Consider the following 13,082-nt stretch of genomic DNA (forward strand, 5'->3'; position numbering starts at 1 on the left):
GAAACACTCATGGCCTTGGCCCTTCATCCCTTCCCCTGCGTTCCTTTGATCCAAGATCACAAAGCCAATTCCTCTCTTGGTGGGAAGAGCTGCAAAGTCATTTGCAAGGTGACAGACACAGGGAGGGATGGAGGATGGATGGTCATTTCTGTAATCTACCACCTTTGAGCAGCTTCTTAACCTTGCAAAGGCTCTCTTGTCCCAGCAGGGGAACTGGGGAGTATCGGCTGCCTCCCAGTGTGGAGACGCAGTGCCTCACGCACAATGAGTACTTCCGTACTGTAGCTGTGGTTGCTGGATTGTCATTCTGCTCTGTAATTTACTTCAAGAGTTGCACTTGCCTTGGGGAATGAAATCTGACTTCCTCAGGGCAAACGAAATCTGATGTGGACCCTGTGGTCTGTCCCTCCTCCCATCAGTGACCAGACAACTTCAAGTTGCCTGAAGATACATCTTCTTGACCCATGCCTCCATGTTTTTACGAATGCTCTTCTTTCCACCTGGGACGTCCTCCTGTCTCCTGGGTGGCCTGAACCCTGAGATGCAGCCAATATACACTCTGCTCTAGCATCTGTCTCTTGCCCCAGCCTCCTCTCTTCTTCACTAAGGTCAGCTGTGACGTTAAGTGGCACACATAGAGGCACTGGATATCACTGAACGACATCATGAGAAAGTCACCTCCCTTTCTGTTTTTCACTACTTCTCATCACACAGGAGAGTTTGGCGCTGGTGTGTCTGAGCCCTTGCCAGCCTTTTTTTTTTTTTTTTTTTTTTTATAATAGAAAGGGAGCCTGGGTCTCAGACCTTCAGTAGGAAAAAAATATTAGCACTGAATTGTTTCCATCATTTTTATTTGTACAGTTACTTTCCTTCATGGCAAGAGATACTAGTTTTACATTTTCCATGGTGCTATAAAGTCTCCTTCCAAACTGCCTTTATTTGGCCCATAAAAAAGGAACCAATTTGGAGGAGAAAAACCTTAAATAAATATCAATGCGGGCAGTTGCTCAGATAGGACAAAAATAGAGGGGGAAGTAGAATGATAGGTTCAGGAGAGGAAAATCCTGAAATGGGTCAGCTGTATGAGCTCTTCTAATAAAAATCTCATGGTGCTAATGGGCTTCCCAGGTTCTTGGTGGGGTCATGCCTTTGTCTAACACTGGAGTCACAGGGAGCTTGCATCCCAGTCTCTGACTCCAGCTCCTCGAGAAGGCACTGGCGCAACCAGCCCTTCAGCTCCATTCGTGGGAGACGAGGGAGTAGCCAATGACTCACAGTCCCAGACTCAGCTCAACTGCCTCCTCCTCGCAGTGACTGTAAAAGAAGAGGGGCAGAAAGAGTACCCAGAGTCGTGACTGTAGTAATAGTAAGAGCAGCAGCAGTAACAGTACCAGTAGCAGTGGTAGTAACAGGAGGAGTGGTTGTCGTAAGTGGTAGTGGCAGAGGTGGTCATGGCACTACCAGCAGCAACCATTTACTGAACACCTAATGGCGGTCGAGTATTGGACTGAATTCTCCATGCACCTGCTCATTTGTTCTCAACCCTGCACGCTCCTCTCACGACCTCCATTTTACAGATGAGACACTGAGGCTTAATGAGTTCAGGTAATTGGCTGGGAAGTAACAGAGCTGCGAGTCTAAGGTCAGTCTGACTCCCAGGTTTGTGCTCTTCACACCAGAGACCACGTCTCCCGCAAGGGTCTCCTGAACTCCTGTTCCAAAGGCAACAGGAGTGCTGCTTCAGCAGTTCATGTATAATTTAAGGAAATTCTGAAGCAATTTGAATATTTAAATTACGTCTTATCAAGGCAATGGGGGAAAATATCTGCCTCTCTTCGATCTACTACTAGGATTCCCAGAATTTTTGGTGGAATGTCTGAGAACGCTCCCGTCTCTCCTCATCTCCAAACACCCCCAACCCCACCCATGCTGTCTCCAGCTTCTGGTCTCCCGTTTCACTGAAGAAATGAGATTCAGATGGAAAAATACTGGCACAAGCTTGACCGAGGTTCTCTAATAAAGACACTGTGCATCACGCATCAGCTGCTGGCTGTTGCCATGGTGACAGCCACAATTTCTCCCAGACAGCTTGGGTCTGAAGGGAGGGTGGACCCTAGGGGAACAAGTGGATCTCTCCAACCTGTCAGTCCCTCTCACCTTTCCTGTTCCTGTCACCTCCCCCACTCCCACCAGCCCCCACCCCCCACCCCCTCCTGCCCCACACTTCCTTAGATGACGCTGACAGCGGGTACCAGTACCCTCTGGGCCATCGTAATTAGCATTTGGCGCTGAGCCCAGTCTTTTGGCAGCACATTCCTCACCTTCCTCGCCAGCCAATCTCTTTTCCCCAGCATCCCTCCATTGGCACTGCCCACTGCTGCATCTGCGGCACCAACAACCTCAGCACCAAGGTCACCACCAGGGCCAACAATGACGAAGCTCCCCCTTCCTCGCTGGTCGGGCATTACACCGGCAAATGCCTCAGTCTTGTGTGAGCCAGTTGGCGTAATAAGATAGCAATACTGAGAAAAGAGGGTGTCCTTAGGAGATTGGTTAAGGGGCAATGCCAGTCCTTGGAGGAGCTGAGAGATTTGTTCAATTTAGGTTTCCTTGGACAATTTTTCCTGGACAGAGGGATGGAGCCAAGATGAGCACAAAATATCCCAGAAAGGTGAGGAAAGAATCAGAGTAGTTCAATGCGAAGCAGCATGGAGCCTGGAGCACTGAACGTGGTGGTGGTGGTGGTGATGATGCAGATGAGGATAAGGACGTTGATCATGATGATGACAACAGCTCATTTATTGAGCACTTACTGTATGCCAGACACCATACAAAGCACCTTGCAAGCATTACAGCATGCAGTTCTCACGCCAGCTGCACAGTGGTGTACACTGGCCAGGTAGCAGCTAACGTTCCCACACCCGGGTCACAGGTGGGGATCTAAGACGTAGAAATGTTAAGTATCACACCCTCAGGAAGAACAGTCCCACAAATCCAGAATTTGGGCCATTCTACAAGACAATTGGCCTGGACTCTTCAAAAATATTGATGTCATTTATGAAAGGGTAGGGATCTTTCCCAGAAAAAAATAAGAGCCAAGAGACTAAGAACCAAATGTCATTTGTGATCCTACATGGAATCCTGATATTGAAAACAAAAACTGCATAAAAAGCATTTGCGGGACATTTGGTGGAATTTGAATACAGACTGTTGAAATAGATGACATTAGGAATCATTGTGAATTTTCTTTTATTCTTTTTTTAATGTTTTATTTATTTTTTTATACAGAGAGAGACAGAGCATGAGAGGGGTAGGGGCAGAGAGAGAGAAGGAGACACAGACATGGAAGCAGGCTCCAGGCTCTGAGCTAGCTGTCGGCACAGAGCCTGACACGGGGCTCGAACCCACGACCGTGAGATCTGACCTGAGCCGAAGTCGGAGGCTTAACCGACTGAGCCACCCAGGAGCCCCATCATTGTGAATTTTCACTAAGGGTGATACTAGTCTTGTACTTATGTAGGAAAACGTACTTATTTTTAGGTGATATAGGCGGAAATATTTAGGGGACAAGTGTCATGATACCTGTAATTTTCTTGTACATACACATAACTCTATGATGTTTTCTTTTCTTTTTTTAAAAACTTTTAAAATTTTGTTTGAGAGAAAGCATGAATGGGGGAGGGGAGCAGAGAGAAAGAGAGAGAGAATCCCAAGTAGACTCCACACTTAGCACAGAGCCCAACACCGGGCTCCATCCCATGGCCCTGGGATCATGACCTGAGCCAAAATCAAGAGCTAGACGCTCAACCGAGTGATCCACCCAGGCGCCCCTCTGTGATGGTTTCAACCAATTCTCTGATTCTCTAGACTCCAACTGAGGTCTTACAATTCAATTGTGACACTAACTACCCAGAGTTAGCTCATACCCCGCAGGTGGAGGGGTTGGTCCCACAGGACTGCCTCACTTGAGATACCAGCCCACAGTCCCCTCAGGAAAGCATTTTACTTATATTTCCTGGTTTATTATGAAGGATACAACTCACAAACAGCCAAGTGGGAGAGATGCATAGGGCAGGGGAGAAGGGCATAGAACTTCCATGCCCTCTCTGTGCGTACTGCCTTCCAGCCTCTCTATGTGCTTGCTAAACCCCGTTATTTGGAAGCTCTTATGGAGAGCTTGTATCACGTAGGCAAGAATGATGAAATCATTGGCCATTGGCCGCTGACTCAAATCTCCAGCCCCTCTCCCCTCCCAAGATGTGGGAGGGCGGGGCTGAAAGTTCCAACCAGCTAATTGTGCCTTGGTCTTTCTGGTGACCAGCACCCAGCCTGAAGCTACCTAGGGACCTCCAGCCCCCAGTTATTCATTTACATACAAAAGATACTCTTACCACTCCCAGGCATCCTGGGGTTTTTAGGAGCGATGTGCCAGGAACTGGAAACAAGACCAAATTTTGATTTTGGTTATTATATCACACATATACACACACACACACACACACACACACACACACACACACACATAGAGCAAATATAACAAAATGTGAATAATTATTGTAACTTGATGGGTTCTGCATTGGGTTATCAGTAGTATGTCACATGGTCATCGTAGTACTATTCTTTCAACTTTTCTGTATGTGTATAATTTTTCATAATAAGAAGTGTGAGGAAAAGTAGAAAAGAAAGATTGAGTCACTTGCCCAAAGTCGCATAGCTGTAAGGGTCAAAGGTGAACTCTGATCTGAGCCACCTGGCTACAGAGCCTGTGTTCCAGGACTCCAATCAATTGCTCACCTTAGAGATGCCAGAGGGTTCCCTTTGCAAGGGCCATGTACTCAGCAAAGGTAAGGAAGCAGGTTCAGGCGTGGTGTGAGAATTCCCACCAGCCCAAGCCGCGAAACAACCCTTCATCAATTCCTCCAGGAGAGATTTTTGTGAGACAACAATGTGACTGTCAGTGGCTAAAGAAACGCGGTTGTGAATGAAAGCAGACAAAAGTTTCTGCCTTTGTGCGATTTACATGGCAACCCCTTTAGACTACTTTCTCAGAGTCTGGCATCAGATTCCATTTGAAACATATTTGTGGATGCTGTCTAGGAAGGGGAGTCGGGAACCTATAGTTTTTGTAGCATCAAAATATCTGCAGTATCAATAACAACATCAACATTAACAATAGTATCCAGAATATTTCTTAAAAGCACCGAGTCCAAAATTTACTTTCATCGCTAGACTTAACAAGCCTGAAAGTCTTAAAGTGATGGTGTGGCCAGTCCCTGGCCAAGCACGGTTAAAAGAGGATCGTTTCATATATATCCTAGCCAGGGAAAAGATCCAAATTCAAAATCTGAAGTACAATTTCTACCGAATGCATGTTGCTTTAACACCAACATAAAGTCAAAAAATCTGAGTCACACCATCATAAATCAGGGGCCATCTGTATCGGTTGAAACATCTACTCAATCTTGAAGACATTCCAGCCACACATATGTAGATTTTTAAAAAAAGTAAACTAATAGATTATCAATGAGTAAAAAATAAAACCTTGGGATTTATGAAAATATTTAACAGCCTGAGACAAATTACAAAGATCAAAGAGCTCAGAAGAAAGTATCTCTCCAGATACAAAAATTTACTGCCAAGAGGCAACCTGTTTGAAAAATGGTCTTTACTCAATGAGCTACAAGGACAGGTTATAAACCAAGAGTGAAAAGAAGAAATGGATACAAAGGATCAACTTGGTTACAATTTCGCTATAGGCAGGAAAAGCAGAAATGACACAGGAGAAAATTGTATCCGAACAACAGAAGAAGAACTTGGGAAATGCACAGGAAATTAATCAAGAAGAACCGGATCATGGAGCTTCTGGCTTCCCTGTGGTGAAAAAGAACTGTTAGTGACCTTAAAGCTAAAATTGGTGATACAATACAGACATGGTTCTCTTCCCAGAATCATTACCACGTGGAAGGGAGAAATGGAAGGAGCTACACAAAACCGTTGGGGGCTGCAAACCGCTGGGGTGATCAAAGGCTGGTTGAGGGGACATCATGTCAGACCCAGAAGCATCATGAGTCTCTCCCAGGGAGTGAGGTCTACAGATTGCTGGTCATTTTTATTGACAATAACGTTTTGCAAAACGTAACTGTTTTCGGTTCCTAAACTCAGGTCAGTGTCTGAACATGAGTTAATAAAATTAAATGGGGGGGGGGTAAAATAAAAACAAAACATCAGTGTGGGGAAGCCAGGTAAATATGAAAATGCCATCAGCAAATTAGTTCTGAAATCTTCCAGCCCCAGTGTGTACCTCTTGCTAAATGCTGCTTCCCAACAGAAAGCCATTCAGGTAGAATGCTAATGTTTACCAATGGCTTACTTTTTATTTCCAACTTGTAGGTGATCCTAAAAGGAAAATGTTAAGTAAGGGATTTGGTGGACCCACAAACAGAGGTGGGATGAATAAATTGGGAGTAACTAGAAAGGGATTTTGCAAGTGATGGAGCTTTGTAACTCCATTGTTAGAGAGTGACACACAAAAGCAGGTACACTGTTCAATGTATTGTGACAGAAGCCGATGCCCTGAAACGTGATCCTTTTAAGCATGAACAGTCTCTTAAAATACCCTTCCCCCAACACACACGTATAGGTTGGTCTAAATCTTGAGCAATCACATTCAGAGACCTGTTTAGACGAAATCACAAGAGGGTGTGGAAAGGCCTCCACATGAACCATCTTGGTTAATCCACTCCAGTTCTGCCGTGAATATCACCAGTTTCATAGTTTTCTGATCCCAAGAGGATAGGCAGGGCCTCTGGTGGACAAGAGAACAAACTGAAATTGCAAGAAAAGTACACAAAGACATGTCACGTGACAAAAGCTATGATTCTTCCTTCTTAAATAATATATATTAAATATTTAAATATGCACATTATATATATAATAAATAATAAACGTCTGAATTTCCTAAACCTCCAGGTTGCTATAGGATATGAATGCATTTCAGCTTTGAGTGACGACTCATTAAAAAAGTGTTTTAATGTTTATTTCTGAGAGAGAGAGAGAAAGAGAGCATAAGTGGGGGAGGACCAGAGAGAGGGGGAGACACAGAATCAGAACAAGGCTCCAGGTTCTGAGCTGTCAGCACAGAGCCCGACATGGGGCTTGAACTCACGAGCCATGAGATCATGGCCTAAGCCAAAGTCGGGCGCTTAACTGACTGAGCCTCCCAGAGGCGCCAGAGATTCATTTCAGATATGGGATGTTCAGTACCCACATGGGATCCAGGAGTTCATGTCTCACCCGCCATTATGCTCCTGGAGATCTTTGCTTCTCTGTTTACTGGAGGTCCCACATCTTCACAATCACAGTCCAGAAAGATGCGCCACCCTGGCTGGCTGTTCTCCCTCCTCTTTCCCCACCTGTTGAAAGCAAACCTATCCTTCTTGCCTCATGGGATGATTCCCAACCAAAGCAACAGGACTGAATGAAAAAGGAATTGCTGGCAGCTTCCCAGAATAGCTTCAAGGATGGACATTTAATTCAGATAATGCCTCAGAATTCACATAGGTGCCAATGCGTGAAAGCAGGTGAGGGTGATTTGCCCTCACTAGCTCTGTTCCTCAACCTTCTCTGCTTCCCAGTCACCACTTCTGAAACTGTTCCCATGACAGTCTCTACTGGAAACTCCTCGCCGTCACCAATGGCCTCCTTTTTGCACCAAGGGAGACATCTTGATTTCTTGACTGTGTTTGATGTGTCCGATAACTCCTTTATTTTCTGTTCCTTTGCTCCTGCAGAGTCCATGGCGTCCTCTCCTTGTCCCTCTGACTGCTCTCTTACTTTCTCTTTCCTTTTCCCCCCTTCCTTTTGCCCTTCTCTTTTCTTTTCCCCACCCCTTAGGTGTTCCCAGTCATCAGGGTCCCACCAGCCTTCTATTCTCTTTATAGTCACTGATGTAGCTTTAAATGCCATCACCATGCCACTGATGCCTTATTTCCTGTCTCCAGTGCAGGCATCCCTTCTGAGCTCCTAAGCTGGTGTCCAGTGGACCCTTGAATATCACCTGGTTGTCCCATAGATTCCTTAAATTCAACATGTCCAACACTGGGCTTAGTATCTTACCTAAGTCTTCCTCCAGTTTTCTTCCCCTCTGGCAAAGGGACCAGAGTGCACCCAACCTTGAAACAAGGGAGTCATCCTGATCTCCTCCCTCCCCTTCACTCACATCTAATTAGTCACAGGCTGTGGTGAGTTTACCTGTGAAATCGCTTGTGAATGGCATGACCACTGTCTCTTGTTCCTTATCCTTATACAAGTTGCCTTGTCTTGCCTCTGCTATACTGTGAACTCAATGAGATCCATCTTCAGCTTGGTCTGTCTTGTTCATCATTTTATCCCCTGTACCAGGATAGTGCTGAGGCACAAAATAGGTGCTCAATACATATTTGTTGAATTGATCAGCAGTCCTTGCCTTGAACTATCCCTGCTTCCTCTTTACATCCATGGTTCATGTAATTGCTGGATTCTCTTTCCAACAGTAGACGTCCTCCAAGATGATTCTCCATGATCCTTGGCATCTTATGTTCATGCCTTTATGTAATTTCCTCCCCTTACTCTTGGGCTGAGCCTAGTGAATCACTTCTAATGTATAGAATATGGCAAAAGAAGTGACAGGATGTCATCTCTAAGATTAGATGACAAAAAGACTCTGGCTTCCATTTTGCATGCCTTTTCTCGCTTGCTCTCTCTGAGGGAAGACAGCTACTATGTTGTGAGCTCTCCAGTGGAAAGACCCGCATGGCAAGGAACTGAGGAAGACCCTCCAGCCAATAGCCATCGAGGAGAACCATCAACAACCATGTGAATGTGCTAGGAATGGGATTCTCCCCCACTTGAGCTACCAGATGAAACTATAGTCCTGGCCAACACCTTGTCTGCAGCCTTGTGGGAGACCCTGATCCACAGAAACAGTAAGATACTAAATATTTATTGTTTTATGCTGCTAACTTCCATGAAGATTTGTTATGTATATATAGATAACTAAGACATGACCTAAGGCTTAATTTCAAACTGCAGTCTCTAATAACTGACATTAACTGTGGTATGTCCATACTATGAATATTTTGGAGTGGTTAAGAGAAGCTAAGTCAATCTATACTAATGTGAAAAGGCTTTCAAGACCTTGGATTTTAGAAAGCAAAGGGCAGGGGTGCCTGGGTGGCTCGTCTGATTTCAGCTCAGGCCATGATCTCACAGTTCACGAGTTTGAGCCCCATGGAATCTGCTTCAGATTCTGTGTCTTCCTCTCTCACTGGCCCTCTCCTGCTCATGCTCTCTCTCTCTCTCTCTCTCTCAAAAATAAATAAAAACATTTTTTTAATTAAAAAAGCGAAGTGTAGAGGAATACTTAACATAGGGTATCATTCATGTTAAAGAAAAAGACCCAACACAACAGACAAAATATTGTCTATAGCTACATGTAAGTGTATGCAAATGAATGTAAAATGCAAAATAATCCTGGAGGTAACCATATCTTCAGACAGCAGTGGTTACCTCAGGATGGTTAAGAAAGACTTAAACTATGTCTATAGTTTTTGAAATTTTAACTCAAAGCATGTATTCATGTAGCGCTTTTATAATTGCAAAAATAAATGTTACCCTAAAAAGGAAAGAAGCAGGCATAGTGGGTTAGTTTTTCAACATGGAAATTTCCTTAATTAGTAAAGCTTATTCCAGGAAAACTCAAATAAAATAAAATAAAATAAAATAAAATAAAAGACGAAAGTCTGTGATAACTCCCATCTTTCCAGTTAACCGTTATTAACAGTTGGTTCTATATCCTTCCATACTTATTTCTGAACCAAAAAATAAAAATGGGTTCACTTATTGTTCTATAGCCTAGTTTTTTCTTTTCTTTTCTTTTTTCTTTTTCTTATTTAAAAAAAATTTTTTTAATGTTTATTTTTGAGAGAGAGAGTGCAAGTTGGGGAGGGGCAGAGACAGAGGGACAGAATCGGAAGCAGGCTCCAGGCTCTGAGCTAGCTGTCAGCACACAGCCTAATGTGAGGCTTGAACCCGTGAACCTCGAGATCATGAGCCAAAGTCGGACTCCCAACCGACTAAGCCACCCAGCTGCCCCTTCCTTTTTTTTTTTTTTTAATATTTATGTATTTATTTTTGAGAGAGACAGAGAAAGAGAGAAGGGCAGAAAGAGAGAGAGAGAGAGACAGAGAATCCCAAGCAGGCTCCACCCTGCCAGCAGTGCAGAGATGGATGGGGGGGGGGGGCGGGGCCGGGGGTGTGGATCTGAACTCACAAACCTTGAGATCATGACTTGAGCCAAATTGAAGAGTCAGATGCTTAACCGACTGAGCCACTGATTTTTTTCTGTTAATGATATATTATGGAATCTTTCTATACTCACACATATGGAACTATTAATTTTTTTTTGCATATGCTTCCTGCTGGGTCCTTAGGGGTTAGCACAGTGCTTGAAGCTTAGTAGATACTCCAAAAATACCCACTGAATGAGCTCCTTTATCTAGTCAACTACTATTAGACAATTGGTTTGATTTGTATTCATCTCTATGGCTATTCAACTGTCAAGAATGTACTGGGGAACTGGACACCAGGCAGAATGCACTGAGCCTACCCGGCGTGCTTAGGAAATTCATTTAGACGGAAAGTGCCACAGTCAGGGTCCCAGCAGGAGAGAGACGGCACACTCAAATCAGGCAATTTGAGCACCGTGTAACAAAGGGACCCTTTCCAGAGCAGGGCAGGGTATCAGAACTCCGAAAGCATCCTCAAGGATTAAGTACGGGAGGCTCTGTTAGCACCCAAGGCCTGCAGAGGTGGCAGAGGAGTGGCTGACTACTGTAGCCTGGACCCTGAGAGGCCCACACGGACAGGCCATCTCCATGTCACCCTTAGGCACCCAAAGACCCGACAGGAAGGAAGCTGGCAATTTAATACCCCGAATCCTACTCTCCTCCTTCCCCCTCCCCCCAGTCACCTTCTGGGAGTCCCTCTGGGTCAAAACCATGGGCAGCCAGAGGGCAATGGAGCCCTTTGAATAATCTGTGCACTTGGCCTTCCAAGGCATAAGGCATACAGCATACAGTAAGTGCCCAATAAATGTGTCATTGAATATAACACAGCAATTCTTCAAGGTAGGCACTTAAGTTTCAGTGGAGAAACCGAGGCTCAGAGAGGATAACTAACTTGCCCAAGGTCACACTAGTTTCCTAGGGCTCCTGAGCTCTGTGCTCTTGAGGGCTGGGGAGCTCACATCTGAGGGCGTGTAGGTCAGCACAAACCTGTTGTCCAATGTTGAAATTCCCCCAACACAGGCCACAGCTGGGCATCCAAATTCCCCTGCGGCTTCGGTGACATGTGAGGTGGTAGCTCAGGTGGGGTGACAAGCCCCCTGCCACGCCAGCCACGCCACCATTGAGGCATGCCCAGGAGAGGTGGCAGAATGCAAGCTGAAAATCTGATCCTGGACACAGCTGCTCAGGTTCAAGTGCTGCTCTGTCTCCCCTCCCCAACCCCTGAGCTATGTAGCCTTGGGCAAGTCCCTTGTCTCCTCCTGGTTCTGTCCCTCCCTTTGTAAAGTGAGGGTGATCACGGCACTTATTTCAGAATGACTGTTGTGAGGGCTTCATGAGTGAAAACATGTGGAAAACCCGCGACTCATTTTTGTCGTGTCTACTTGGAGTCACAGAGGACAACTGCCTCCTGGCCTTGCCTGCCCTGCAAAGGCCTTGGGGTACCATGTCTCCTTAGTAGGGCTTTGCTCCTCAAAGCCAGAGGCAACTCATCTAGGGCTATAAAGGGCCAGACATTCATTAGTTTTGGCTTTGTGGACCATACATCTCTTTCCCAGCTGCTCACCTCTGCCTTCCCAGTGCCAAAGCCGCCAGAGACCATCAGTAAACGTAAGTGCAGCTGGGTTCCAATAAACCTTTATTTATGGACTCTGAAATCTATATTTCCTGTCACAAAATATTTTTTTAATTCTTTTTCAATGACTTAAAATTTCTCAAACCGTTCTTAGTTGGTGGGCCAACAAGAGGCAAGCCAGTCGGTAATTAGCCAAACCCTTGTCTGGACCCCTCCAGGCAGAATGCCCCCCCCCCCCCCCCAGCAACGCCCATGATACCTGACTTTCTTCTGTGTTCGCTCAGAGTCAGGCCTGGGAACAAACCCCTCCTCTTCCGGTTAGAGATGAATCTACCACGGTGCCGGTGCCGAGTGACCTGGCTTCAGGCAGTCGCCTCCGCCTCCGCCTCCGCGGTGCTGGGAACTTCAGCCCCTCTGGCTTTTCTCCAGTTCTTCCAAGGGGCCAGCTCCTTCCTGCCCCAGGGCTTCCAGAAGGGCACTTCCCTCTGTGCTGAATGCACCTGCCCACGCGTGATCGTGGGACCGTGGGTGTCTTTGTTCCCTCTTATACTCTGTGCCTCGCATACAGTGAGTGCCCCAAAAGTGTGCACCAAATTTAACCCCACAACAGTCCCTTAAGGTAGGTGCCTCTATACCAACAGGAAAACTGGGGCTCAGAGAGATGACTTCACTTGCTCAAGGTCGCACAGCTCGTTTTGGAGGCCTTAGCGCGCTGCACCCTGCTGCCTCAGAACTCTCAAATCACCTCATGTTCTGCTGCCACTGTCAATTATCTGGTGACCCTGGGCGAGTCACTTAGTCTCTCTGTGTCTCAGTTTCCTCATCAGTAAAATGGGCACAATAATAACAACAATGCCTTTCTCATTGGGTTGTCATGAGGATTGAATGAGCTCATAGTCTCACAGTGCATAGAAATGTGCCCGGCACACAGCAGGCACCAAATAAATGGTAATCCTTATCAGCATTAAGCTCTCAGCTATGAAGGAGATTGAGGGGGTCTTAGGTCTCGGGCAAAAAATAAAAAAATGACTTCTTTCTTACGCCCTTCGGTGACACTGTCTCCAGAGACCCTCAGTGGATTGGGGTGGCCGCGTAACCCTTGGTGCCAAGGGCCCTGGGACGAGAGGCCCCTGGGCATTTCTAGTGAAAATCAGAACCTCTCAGACGAGGAGGTGAGTCTACAC

General features: G+C 45.8%; 1 long non-coding RNA gene across 1 annotated transcript; it reads right to left on the bottom strand.

Annotated features, from left to right (window-relative positions):
• Positions 1–5,666: 5,666 nt before the first annotated feature.
• On the bottom strand, positions 5,667–12,244 carry LOC115299763. The gene is made up of 3 exons (XR_003912321.1): positions 12,158–12,244; positions 6,676–6,825; positions 5,667–5,871 (listed from the first exon to the last, which is right to left on the bottom strand). It is a non-coding gene; the product is annotated as an uncharacterized LOC115299763 (long non-coding RNA).
• Between the last annotated feature and the right edge of the window lie 838 nt (positions 12,245–13,082).

Source organism: Suricata suricatta, chromosome 8, assembly GCF_006229205.1.
Source record: "Suricata suricatta isolate VVHF042 chromosome 8, meerkat_22Aug2017_6uvM2_HiC, whole genome shotgun sequence".
Taxonomy (NCBI): Eukaryota; Metazoa; Chordata; class Mammalia; order Carnivora; family Herpestidae; genus Suricata; species Suricata suricatta.